The sequence below is a fragment of the Crocodylus porosus genome, unplaced genomic scaffold, assembly GCF_001723895.1.
Source record: "Crocodylus porosus isolate Cpor-Errol unplaced genomic scaffold, CroPor_comp1, whole genome shotgun sequence".
NCBI lineage: Eukaryota > Metazoa > Chordata > Crocodylia > Crocodylidae > Crocodylus > Crocodylus porosus.
The window spans coordinates 111,211,801-111,222,990 of record NW_017728931.1 but is presented as its reverse complement, the minus strand read 5'-3'; positions in this window follow the sequence as shown (position 1 = coordinate 111,222,990).

Here is an 11,190-nt window from a genome sequence, read left to right as displayed (position 1 = left end):
TGCTTTCTGGTGGGATTTTTTTTGTATTTTTGTTTTTGTATTCTTGTACAAAGGGGAGCCCTTTTTCGGAAGTCAAGTTGCAGAAGGAGGAAACAGCCAATAGAGAAGATCTTTTCTGTGTTTGTGAATTCCGGTTTAACCACAATGAGTACATTTTTCCTCTTTTTTTTTTTTTTTTTGTTCCACTTGTAGTGAAAGTTAAATTGGTAGAAAAAGATCAATGGCTGTGCTGTTGAGCTGACCTCTGGAGACTATCCAAAAACAAACCAGGGTCATTATATGGCAACTGCACTACTATGTCATATCTGCAAGAAGTATATTTTCAACTGAAGGCACTCCTATATTTGAACTCTATTCCCTTTTATGCCATTTGTAGACTTTTCCTCTAAAGTTTTGCTTATCATGCCATTGTATTCTACCAGGGAAAGATTAAGCAATGCATCTTGAGAAATCAACAGAAGGGTGGCTGAAAAAAATTAAAGCATACTGAGTCAGGCAAAATAAACCCTAAAACAAGGCATACATGATACAAAGGTAAGCAGAGGGTTGTGAAAAGATCTAAATGTTAATCACTTGTTGATATCAACATTGCACAGGTGTCAATCAATCTATTAAGGTAGCAACACCAAATTTTTGGCCCGAATGAATATTGCACCTCAAAACTAAACTTAGTCAAATCTCTAAGAACTAATACGCATGAGGAAATGGATCAACAGAACTACAGTTGTATAAATATATCACGATAGCTGTGCTAATATAACTCCATATGTGGATGGTGTTTTCCAAAATAAAAGTGATTCTTTGCAATTTTTATTTATAATTATATCTGTATATGTCTTAGCATCAATTTCTCCATGTAGACAAGTGCTAAACATTACCTGTTGACACAAGGAAATTCAGTATACTGGATTGCTGAACATCAAAGAACAGTAGAGAGAAAAAGCAATGAAAAAATTGTTAATAAATTATGAACAAAATAGAATGTCATGTTAGATGACAAAGAAATGTTCATTTAGAATAATTTTTAGAAATGTTGCTAAAAGCACTTCAAGATAGAAATCAAGGGCCAGATTTTACCACACACAATCAGGTTGGGATAGTATTTTAGGCCTAACTTCAAACCTTGCAAGTTGGTTAACCATCTTATTGAAACAGTTGTAATATTCGTATATGGCTCTGGCTAAGCATGTATAAATTCAAAGGATTTGGATCCTTGTTCAGTGGCTCAGTCAGGTCATATATGAAACAAATCTATCAATATCTACTGCTCAGATGGTAACTATAGAACAGGGGTGGCAAGCAGCACAAAAGGTCAACATGATTTTGAACTGCATCAGTAGAAACATTAGGTGCAAGACATGGGCGGTACTAGTGCCTCTTTACTTAGCACTGATTAGACTTCACTTAGAGTACTATGTACAGTTTTGGGCTTCACATTTTTTAAAAAGGATATGAGGAGGTTAGAATGGGTCCAGAGGAAGGTGACAAAAATGATAAAGGGCTTAGAGGGCAAGCCATGTGAGGAGAAATTGAAGAAAATAGGCCTGTTCAGCTCATGTGCCTAAGATAGGACATGATAGCAGATATCTTTAGATATCTGAAGGGTTGCCATAAAGATGAGGGAGAACACCTTTTATCTCTAGCTGCAGAAGTTAGGATGTGGAAAAGTTTGCAGCACATAAGTGTAGATGGGATATCCGGAAAAACTTCTTCGCTGTTAGAATGGGGAGACAGTGGTATAGCCTGTCTACAGAAGTTGTGGAATCTCCATCACTGGAGGCATTCAACAAGAGGTTGAATAAACACTGGTCAGGAAAGATCTAGAAATAACTATGCTTATGCTATGCTATGGGTAGGGACCTAATTAATTTGTGATTTTGCAGATTTCACAGAATCCACAAAATCTGGCATTGCCCATGAAATCCAAGCAATGCCTATGAAATCTGCAGGGGGGAAAAAAAAACTTATGCAAAAGAAAATGCTGAATGGAGAAGGGGCCTGCCCACTTGAAGGGCTGCAGGCAAGATGACTGCTGCCCCCACCTCTCACCCTGTCATGTGACACCACCCCGTCCACTAATCAACTGTGAGACATAGGGCTGCATGACGGACAGCACTTGCATCTAATCATGTGGGGGGTGGGTACACATGACAGGACAACCATCAGAGGCAAGGGGTGCAAGGGGTGAGGCCACAGAGCCCCCTCAGCCAATCAGAAGTGTGTGCATGGAGGTGCCATCCTCTGCGCATGAAATGGCTACCCAGGCCCATATTCTGACCATGAAAACAGAGGGCACCCCCCCCATGAATTAGGTAGGTCACTAGCTATGGGTATTTCCCTTGCTTCTTGGCTTTCTGACTATGCACAAGCCCAGAAAGGTGTCCCCCCCTCCCCCCCCCGCCATTGACACTTATCAGAAGCATTTTTTCACCTTCCTCAAAAGCACTGAGGATTGGCCACAGCCACAGCTGGGAATTTTGACTGGGATGTGCCAGTGTTCCTGCTGGGATTAAACCTGGAGGTTCCTACCTAAGCATCTTGCCCCTCTACTTAAGGTCAAACCCAATGCCACCTTTCAGGTCAAGAAGGAATTTTACCCCATGGTCAGATTGTTACAGACTGTGCAGAGTTTTTCCTTCCTCTGTAGTGGGGACCATAGCCCTCTTCCTTGGATCTCTTGAGCATATTTTAGCAACTCTTGTAGCAACATTGGCCACCATTGTTCCCCTGCCTTACATGTGGCAGGTTAAGGCATTATGCTTTCGGGTTGGGTGGCAGGACTGATGTGTAGTTTAAGTAATAGGTTAGACAAGGATGGCTTGGTTTCTTTTACCATGGAATACGGTTTCATTTTATCTACTGTTTCTATCACCATATATTATGTTCATTTTAATTTTGTTTACAATTTAAAATTGCTTTTATCAATAACCATATGTTAAATATACTCTATTGTCAATTTTATTGTACTGTTTTAGCAAAAGCTCTAAATAAATAACTGCTACATAAGTACTGCATTAAAAAAGGCTAAATTGCAAGTTAAACCAGGAAACAACAAAGATAAACAGGCTGGTGCAAACTGTCCCTTTTGTGACTATATCATAATAGTCTTGAACAATATGTTCACATTCTATTTTTTCCTCTGAGCTTCTGTCTCCTTTGGATGGTGCAAGAAGAATAAGGGAAGTGATCACTATTTTACTCTAATTATTCATGAATAATCTCCTTGCCCATTCACTTCAGCCTATCCAGGCTCTGCATCCGTGCCTCATTCACTGTCCTATGTATGTTCTGCAAGTGGCAAGAAGCACAATAGTAAAATACAACTAGAGAGGTAAGAAATAATTTAGAAGAAAATAATCCACGTTGGTATCTGTAGTATTTTGCTCATGAATGATGACATTTAGTGGTGATATTTCAACCTAAAATAAAAAGAAGTATGACAGCAATATAAGTCCTGGCTGATACATACAGGCTAGTGAGGTGTGCAAGACAACTGCCTAATTTCAGGTGAATGCAGTCTTGAAGATTAGAAAGTAAGTTACATGTTTTTATGACAGGTCAGAGATCGGGCTGTGTTCATTAACATGTGTCTGAAAGGGTAGTTAAATTGAGTTGGTCTTCTGCTTTCTGCCTAGAATTAACAGCAGCTACTTCAAGTGAGAGAATGGATTTGACACATGCTAACTTCTAACACAGTCTGTATGGCTGAGATTCTTAATCTGATTATACTTTCTGTGTAAAAGGCAGGTCAGGGATTATGCCTTTTGCTTGTGTCAGGGTTGACTTTAGTTTTACTAATAGGTTAGGTGAGGAGTGCTCAACCACCAATCTGTGGGCTAGATCTGGATAGGAGTATTGCATCATCTGGCTTCCAGAGCTCCCTGTGGGTCTGGAAATTTGGTGGTGGGAGAGCAGTGGCACTGCTCCCCCTGGGTCCTGTGCACTGGACCCAGTATCTGATCCCAGCATGCAGGACAGGCAGGAGCAGGGCTGGGCCCCAGGGCCCAATCTTGATGTGTTGGGAGAGAGTGGTGCCAGCTCTCTAGTACCCAGTCCCAGTGCAAGAGGGATGGGATGGGTAGCCCCAGCCCCTCAGTACCCAATCCCAGTACACAGGGGGTGGGATTGGGTGGTGCGAGAGCCCTAGGAATCACTGCCAGCTCGTGGATGGAAGACATGGGGGGTAAAAGGGAGTGGTGCTGGACCTCAGGACCAGGCTTGGTGTGTAGGGCAGAGAGTGTGGTGATGCATGGCCCTTTGGCCCAATCTAGCCTCCAGATGCCCTGATGCAGCCTGTAGATGAGTTCCAGGCCACTCACCTAGCCCATGAGGCCACAAGGTTTAGCACCACTGGGTTGGACAGTGGAATTATATAGGATGTTTTGCATAGGGTCAATCCTGCCTATGGCAGGGGGGTGAATTTGATGACCTCTGGAAGTCCCTTCCAAGCCCAACTTCTCTATGATATTATGAACTTACAGCACATAATACCTCTAGTGGCACAGGCAGCCTATGCATGGCATGCAGCATACTGGGGAGAAGGCCAGCTGCATGTGGTAGATGAGGCAGGGGAAGAGTATTGGGAAGGCACAGGGCTTAATTTGTAGTACACCTGCCAAAAAGATTGGTCCCCACTGCTGTAGCAGATGCTTTAAGAGATAAGTGTTCACATTCAGAAATCCATCCCAAATGTGCCCTTTAGCATAGTTTCATAAGCCAAGTAGGTCAATGAGATTACTTATTTTGAAGATTTATTTTTCTATGCTGTGGAAATTTAAAAAAAAAGTCTGATTATCAGTGTCTCTGGCAGTAACTAACACAAGTACATGAGTTAACCATGTAAATGGAAGACAAAAAGATGCTGAAACACAAGATGGAGGGTCCTCATCGCCGTTTGGTTTGAACATATTTCTTGTGGGTATTACAGGCTTTGGTCTCTTAGTAAGACCATTTTCCTATCTCTGTAACAAGAGGATGCAGCAAAGTGAAAAACAGGAAGAACCTCATGGATTTTTGTGAAGTAACTTTTCTTCCAGATAAGGAAACAGGAAGCTGAAAATAAAATACTTATTTTATTTGTTAAAAGAAACTATAAAAATAATGGTCTAATTTGATACATACCCTGTTCTAGCTAAGGATGAGCATCTAGATTTTCATAAAAAGTCCCATGTACTTTCCCCTGCGTGCTGTTTCTTCCTTCTTTGTTAATTTTATTTTATTTATTTATCATTAGTAATAAAGCTCACTTTAGGCAAACATTTTAAGTCATTTACAGTACCAGACTGCAAATATTCTCTACAATAGGCCTCTTATTACTATGTATCTCTGAAAAACGTGAGAGATGACTAAAGCACTTTACTTATGTCCCTCAATTTTTAATCAAACTCTTTACACTTAACTTCTTTCTCCCATATTATCCAAATGTAAAAAGAAGTCTTTTTGACTTCACAGAAAAATAAAATAAGCATTAAAAAGAATATGTTAAACATCCTGTATGGGAGCAGAAGGACATTCAATTTTATTTATTCATAAATTAACTGAATTTAACACCCCCCCATAATCTTGACCTACTCATAATCTGATGGCCAAAGTCACATACACAGTCAAAAAATAAACAAAGAAAGTGGGTCATATTTTTGTTCTAGTTAAACAATTGTAAATTGAGCGTACCTCTATTGAATTTAGTAGATTTAACTCAGAACCTATGCCCCAGATTAGTCAATAAAATTTAAATTGTTATTAAATTAAATATAACAAAGGGGCCACACATATTAGCAAATAAAACCTATACCAAATATTTAACTAAAATGTCTATTTTACCTGTACTAGATAATATTCACTATCATAAATTGAGGAGTTCCATTTAAATAAGACGTGCTCTCACCTGATTAACAGAAACAGTCTTTCTTATGCAGGGAAATGTCATTTTTTATCAGACTTTCAAGGGATAAGGTCTTACTAGCAGTGAACTGCCTCTTCAGGAAAAAAAAAAAAGAATGAAGAAGCAAGTCTAAATATATAGTCTAAATCCTTGATATGTATTTGTTTTTCATCTGTACCACTTCTAGAATAGAATGAGGACTCTGATCAGTAATGAGCATTGAGAAATATCACAGTGGTACACTGAAAAGCTGACCACAATAAAATACTAAGTACAGGATTTCTTATGATGGCATGTTTGTGTGTTGGCATTACAAGTGCTCTTATGTGGGGAGTTTGTAAAGGAAGGCAGTATCAAAGTGTTTAGAAACATTTTTAAAGGGGGTTCTTGGTGAGTGGGGTGGAAATTGATGTAGGTTTTTTTTTTTTTTTTTGCTCCCAGGCCTATAATCACCCATAACATCCTAGGTAAATATTAAGATGCATTGGCTCCATAGCTTGAGGAATAACTGCTTAAATGCACCATTAATCAAGATCATTCCCATGATTTATTTATTGCTTTACACTGTCACCTGAGATCAAGACTTCATTCAATGAGAAATTTTATACATGGACAGAAATAGACACTGCCGTGGAGAGCTTACATTCTAAATACACAAGAGACAAAGGATGGCAGAAACCTTTAATTTACAGTTAGTAAACTATATCCCAGAGATATTAAATAATTCCAGGAACTCTGATCAGCAGGAACTCTGCACCAGCACCAGAAACTAAAACCAGTCTCCTTAGGTCTAGTACAGTGTCTTAAATAAAATAGCCTCGCAGTATGTTCTTCTTTTCCAGGAACATCAATATCTTTACAAAGGAAAACTATTTACTGCATGGTAACACTGGGTGCATCTACATGTGCTATTAATGTCTATCCAGTCAGATGGGTCGCCAATTGGCTGGAGGGCCGCACCCAGAGATTGGTGGTGGATGGGTTATTTTTGACCTGGAGGGATGTGGGCAGTGGGGTCCCCCAGGGCTCAGTCCTCGGGGCCGCACTGTTCAACATCTTCATCAGTGACTTGGACAAAGGGGTTAAAAAGCACCTTGTTCAAATTTGTGGATGACACTAAGATGTGGGGAGAAGTGGGCACGCTAGAAGGGAGGGATAGACTGCAATTGGATCTGGACAGATTACAGGAGTGGGCGAATGAGAATAAGATGGGATTCAATACTGACAAGTGCAGGGTATTGCACTTAGGGAAAAAGGACCAGCAGCACACCTACAGGCTGGGGAACTCCCCTCTCATCAGCACAGAGGCGGAAAAGGATCTTGGAGTCATTATTGACTCAAAGGTGAACATGGGCTACCAATGTGGGGACACAATCAGGAAGGCTAATCGCACCTTGTCATGCATTCACAGGTGCATCACAAGTAGGTCCAAGGAGTGATCCTCCCCCTCTATGCGGCACTGGTCAGACCACAGTTGGAGTACTGCATCCAGTTCTGGGTGCTGCTTCAGGAGGGATGTGGACAACATCGAGAGTTCCAGAGGAGGGCCACTTGTATGATCAGGGGGCAGCAGGGCAGGCCCTACGAGGACAGGCTACAAGACCTGAATTTGTTCAGCCTCCACAAGAGAAGGCTGAGAGGGGATCTGGTGGCTGTCTATAAACTGGCCAAGGGAGACCAGCAGGCAATGGGAAAGTCCCTGTTCCCCCAAGCGCTACTGGGAGTAACAAGGAATAACAGCCATGAGTTGACTGAGAGTAGATTCAGGCTAGACATCAGGAGGCACTACTTCACAGTCAGGGCAGCTAGGATCCGGAACCAACTTACAAGGGAAGTGGTGATCACTCCCAGCCTGGGGGTCTTCAAAAGGAGGCTAGATAGGCACCTTGCCAGGCTCGTTTGACCCCAGCATTCTTTCCTACCCATGGCAGGGAGTTGGACTTAATGATCTGCTCAGGTCCCTTCCAACCCTACCAACTATGAAACTATAATGTGCAGCAATAAACTCTGGAGAAGTTTGAGCCAGAGGCAACTGCTCCTGGGTGCATCTACATGTGTGCTCAGGACCTCAGCAATTTGAGCCAGGGCAGAGCATCCCTGGGCTGGCAGGGGACACCGCGAATCAGCCAACTCTTGGTGCCAGCATTGGGTGGCAGAGGAGCTCACCTGCTTCAGGCCCTAAATATGGAATTTCTCCCTAAAATTCTTTGTTCAGGGATGAGAAGATGAAAATTATTCTAATCAAAGCCAGTAAGTACCATTTCTAGGCTTAAATATATCAAGGTTTCAAATTCTAACTTCTTGCATTGCTGTAATTTCTAGCTTTCTAGTACTGGTCTATATCTCAGGAAGATATATTATGCTTAATCTAAAAAGAATAGAAACAGGTTGAAATATTGGCACCAAAGGTCTTTCCTTCACTACAGCAGCACCAGGCCTGAGAGGAGACACTGGAAATGAGCCCACAGCAGCACCACTGGTAAGCCTCGAGATTTCCTGCATCAGTTAGCATAGGTTGGTAGAGTATAGCTGATCAGTATTTCACCCCATCCTCCATGCCTAAAGGAACCAGCATGCCAGGAGAGGAATCCTTTAAGCTAGGCATCAGGAAATGCCAAGGAAAAGAGTGGGGCCCAAATCTTACCCACAAGAATATTTAGATGACCAGCTCTAGGTTGGAGAGAGATACTTCTCTCAACTCAGGATTCACAGCTATGAACTGTCCCTTGGAACTAGCTTTTTTTTGTGTGAGGCAGAGGTAGTTGTATCCTTTGCTTATGTACAGTAAAGTTATAACCATAGCAGTAACCTGAGATGTGTGAGCCTGGGGTTTAAATTTATTCTTCCCTTCCTTTTTGAAGAAAGAATTGGAAAAGAGGCCTCATACCTCCTAACAAACAGTGTACAGTGGAGTGTGACGAAGGGAGCCTACTTGTGGCTGGTCACCAGACTGGCCACCCCTCCGTCTAGGGCAGTCTTCCCTGTCTCATCTGCTACAACTTGTTGGGATATACTAGATGTAATAAGCAGGAGGCTGCCCATTCAATACCTGATGCCAAGGGGTTTACACATGGCTCTGACCTCCCCTTACCATATGCTATGCCTCACTGATGGCATCCAAAATGGGAATAGTTCCAGCTAGAAGTACAGCCAAACTCTATCCCTTGCTGGGCCTATCACAATCTACACATGCACACCACCCCCTCTCATGGGGCCTCACTCACTCCACCCCTCACTGGGCCACTCTCAACCTGCCCTGCTTCTTTGAGTGGCCTTCCCTTGACCATCAGGCTTGCCTGCTTACACTCCAGGTGATTCTCCCTGCAGCCCTTTGGGTGTCTCTTGCAGCCTACTCTATGGGTAATTGTCCTTATGCCTAACCCTAGACTGACTTTAGCCACTAGCCCCTCTCTGGGCATTTGGCTGTTACTCATGCTCTCTGCCCCCTCACTGGGGCTTGAGGTCTTATACTCCAGGGACTCAGGTGCCTCTCTTTAGGTGTGCCTGGCCCCACTGTCTGTTCTCTAACCACTGGGTAGTAGGGCTGGGGTTATAAGGCACCCCTACCTTCTTTCACTGGCAAGGCAACTGGCTTGGCATTCCTGGGAAGCAATCCCACCACAGGTAGCCCCACCAAGTCATCCTTACCCAGCAGGGTGCAGTTTCAAGTTATACCCAGGACTAGGAGCCTCCTGCCATCCTCATAGCTCCTGCCCTTGCCTCCAAGATGTTCCTCAGAAGCCACTCAGCCAGGTGCTATCTTGCTGGTTGCCAGCAGCAAACTGGTAGGTCAGCCTGGAGGGCCTGAGCTAAAATGAGTCTGCTCAGCCCTCTCCTCCATTCACATGGCCCTCACAAGGTCATGTGACCAACTCAGCAGGGCTAGCCTGCACCTGCCAGCTGCCTTGCTGCCACTCAAAGCCCTTAAGTGACAGGCACCAAAGTGCTCTGTCACTTGGGGGTATGCCAAAAAGTGTGCTGGTGGGAGGCTGGTAGGTTAGTACGCCTGGTTCCAGTCTCAGGTTCCAGTACTTCCATGAGTGAATATGTAAGTATTTTACACAAAATGTAACAGCTTCACATGGAAACTGAGACACCTGAGAATAGTCTATAGCTCAGCAGTTGTGCAACATTAGAGAGGAGCTTCAGTCTATTAAGTGCACACATAAAATCCAGAGATAGCTTAGGCAACAAAATATGTTCTCTCAAAGGTGATTCAGACAAATTGATTTAGGTAACTAGGGCTATGTAACAGGGTGGTCTGTCCCCTTAAGAAAGGGTAGCCAGCCCTGTTAAGGACATTCAGCTGTAGGTGTCTTCTGCTAGAGGTGGATGAATAATGTCCCCAGGACAGACTTCTTATGCCCTTCTCCATGAGGCAGCAGCAGGAGGAGAAGCAAGCAGCAGGCATGGCCAACATGTGTTATGGAATGCAAGGTGTTCTGGGAATTGTAGTTCTATAGAGTGGCAGAGTTCACTGTTGCTGGGGGGAATTTTACCCCATTTTTCTCCACCAAAGCTCATATCAGGAGGGCAAAATATTTCCTGATTTCAGCAGCAAAAATGGGATCAATTCCCCACCCCTAGCAGCAGTGAGATCCACTACTACTCTACGGAACTATGATTCGCAGAACACCTTGCGTTCTTTGACATATGTTGCCCATGTCACTGCAATGCACAGCTGAGAAGTGCAAGCAGATGGAAAGGGAGAGTGAGGCACTCTGCCCACCATCTGGTGCCTATCCCCTTAGGCAATGCACTACTAAGGGGACAGGCACATTACACTACTGCTTTCAGCTAATGAGAGAGAGCTAGAGGAGGCAAACTGAGGGAAAAGTTGCAAAGAGAAAGGAAGCAGATTGTGAGCTGAAGAGCTTTCTGCATAGAAGGACCAGCCTGCTCTGCTGGGGCCAGAGCCAAAGGACTCCCCTCCTAGTGCCTCTGACAGAGGTGAAGGGTTCAGGTTTATTTGTTTATTTGTTGGCCTGTTTAGTATTTAAAGGTTGTTTCATTTGGGAAGGATAACTAAGCAGCAATTCAGAAAGCAAAACCTACCTAGCAGGCTAGGCAGTCCACCTACATGGCTCTGTGCAGTCAATGGGGAATTAGTGAAGTGCCCTTGAAAGGTGACCTACCAAAGCTCATGTACTGAGCAGAGAGCCACCTAAAACTAGCCAATAGGGCTAGGGGAAGACATTACACATAAACTGGTTTAAGTGATCAGAAGCTGGTTTAAACCTGTAACAGAACAGATGTTCAGTGCACATAAACCAGTTTGAAAATGGCTGAAACTAGTTTGAGGTAAACCT